Source organism: Perissodus microlepis, chromosome 9, assembly GCF_051167445.1.
Source record: "Perissodus microlepis isolate ML-2025 ecotype Zambia chromosome 9, ASM5116744v1, whole genome shotgun sequence".
Lineage (NCBI taxonomy): Eukaryota > Metazoa > Chordata > Actinopteri > Cichliformes > Cichlidae > Perissodus > Perissodus microlepis.
The window spans coordinates 28,616,487-28,619,455 of record NC_140469.1 but is presented as its reverse complement, the minus strand read 5'-3'; positions in this window follow the sequence as shown (position 1 = coordinate 28,619,455).

Genomic DNA, 2,969 nt, shown 5'->3' with positions numbered 1-2,969 from the left:
TGGCGGTTGGCAAACAACAAAACGGTGCATTACCGCCACCAACTGGTATGGAGTGTGGACTGGAACTTCGACACTCACATCCGCCCAAGAAATTTACTCTCTTTTAAAAACTGGAATAAGCCCTGACAACTTTAACTTCTTGAGTCTTTTTGCAGTAAATCAATACGATCCCGTTTTATTTTGATGTTACTGAAGTTTTGGATCAGTTTTTTTCTCTCCACCCAGGGCTGGACTGGGACAAAGAAATCGGCCCGGGCAATTTGAGTAGAGACCGGCCCACCAGGTATTAAAGGAAAAACCATAAAGCCTTTGAATGAAAACAAACGCCGTTGTGACAGTGATGTACACTGTCTTGTTGGTATATATGTATCAATCTAATAAACTTAAACCTACACCATCCTCCCTATTCTGGTATTCTAAACAGTACTTAGCCGAAACCCAAAGACTGCTTGGTCGAGTTAACCTCCTGAACTATCTACAACATATGGTGGAAACTTGAAATTAAGACAGAGAAGACTAGAGGTGAGACATGATCATTACTGAATATTAAAAATAATAAATGACAGATTTAGATATATTTTCATAAACTATTCATTTACCACATCAATAAACAGCATGGCAGGGCAAAATATTTTTTTCTAACATGGCAACCTTTAAAAAGTGAAAGGAGACAGAAAGACAGGTGAAAAAGAATAAAACGTAATTGACTTTTAAATAGCATTTTACACACAGTACTGGTACAGAATCTAGAAAATGTGGGGAAAATACTGGCGCCATATACAGTACTTACTTCTGAAGAAATTATTATGTACAATAATGGATTTCTACACTACACTATATAACTATTTAGTCTTGTTGTGCAAACAAGCCTACATAACTTATTAACTTATTACTTCTAATAAATATAGAATTTGAAAAATAACTGTAAGAGTGAGATGTTTTTTTATATTGTCATTTGTGCTGAGAAACATGTAATCATTTATGTTTAGAAATATATATTCATTTGTATGCTGATAAAAACCATATCCTTATAAGGTCTGATAAGATTCGGTGTGCACGTGTGTACCATGAGATGAGAGGAAGCAGTCTCGATGTTATAATTCCGTTATAGGTTTTGAAACCAGACTGTTCTGTTTTTTAAAGTGCAGGAGTTCACACTTTTAAATGACCTATTGCAAGTTCCTGTTTTTATAGTTTAGCAAGATGCTTACTTCTGCTTTTCTGCATACAGTTTAAGTTAATTGAAAGGTCGTATGTCTATGTATAGTATGGCTGGAAACACACACACACATGCACCTACACACACCCACAAACAGAATATAGACACTGATGTTGTTCAGATATGCCTGTTTAAGAATGTCCTGTGTATTTGTAATTGCATATTCATGAATGATTGCTTGCTGACAATAACAAGGGCTCTAGCGAAGGAATCAGTTGAAGTTGGTTGAGTTCAGGTGAAGGAATCTTTTCCTCAACTTTGGCTGACTTCCCTCATGAGTAGGGCTGCCACAAACGATTATTTTGATAGTCGACTAGTCACCGATTATTTTTGCGATTAGTCGACTAATCAGATCATGCATCCATTGGACGTACAGCTTATTGCACCAGCAGCATCTGCTCTTATATAACTATCATTAGCTTACAGCTTTAAGTGTTTATGGTATGTGCTAACTAAAAATAAAGACAAGATGATAGTTTATTAAATTTTAATGAAATTTGCAGATTGTTTCGGTGAAGTTTAATAAACTCCTTGCTATCTAAAATATAACGGGACACCGGAGTATATTCTCGAGCATCTCACACTTCTGATAATCAGTTGTCTGCTTGACGTTTATTCAGCTGTGTAAAAACTATAACTTTAATCTCAGCCAAACCGATTTACTCAGGAACAAATAAAATACCAAAAAAAAAGCCAAACAATAACATTTTGAAGTTATCTAAGTGACTTATATATATTTAACCTGAGAAAGACGGCGGTGGGTTTGAAAACTATTTGCCGGGAGTCCGGTGTTCTCACGGGCTCTGGTGAGCCGTGCACCCGGCTAGCTATCGAGCTAGTGGGTAACAGACGTCACCGAAAACGTCGGAGCGCTTTTGAAAATATGTGGTGTCTTGATAAACTGAGCAGATATTTGAGGTTTACACAGTTACATTCTCGCCTAAAAATATGTTAAACGTTTATTTTGTGACCCAGAAAGAATAATAAGAGTAATATTAAAACTAACTAGCTGCCGCCATTGTTATAAACTGAGCTGGGCTGCGCTATGAATTCTGGGACACAGCTTCTTCTTCTTCGGGGTTTAATGGCAGCTGGCATCCTTGTACATGCAGTGCTGCCATCTTCTGTTTCAGTCCGTTATTACACTCTTAAATCCTACTACTTATTCCTGCATCTTTTGTGATCTTACAAAGCTTCAAACGACGCGTCGACTATTAAATCAATCGTCGACGATTTTGATAGTCGACGTAATCGTGACTAGTCGACTAATCGTGGCAGCCCTACTCATGAGCCACAAAGACAAAGAGCTCTGTCTTGCCTTGTTTTGTCGTGCAGTTAGTGGTCTCGTGTTCCAGCAGAGTTTGTGCCTAGATAAACCCAACAATAACAAACCTAAAAAGAAACACTAGGTACTAGATACATGTTCTGATGAGTTTTGGCAAACAACCATTTGACTATCATGTCTTTCTCACCTGCTCTTGTTCCATCTCTGTTCTGTCCTCATTCTCCTCTCCATCTCTCTTTGTGCTAACAATCAAGCCAAACACCAACATCATCAAATATACAATTGAAACCAGATATTTACATACTCTTCAGTTAAAAACACAAACACTTTTTTCAGTGAAAAACCTCAAATCAGGCTAAATGTGTATTTTTTTAGATTGACAAATATAAAAAAAATTGTTAAATTTAAGAGTAAAGAGAGATATTGTTTATATTTCTTAATTGCAAATGGCACCATATTGTATTC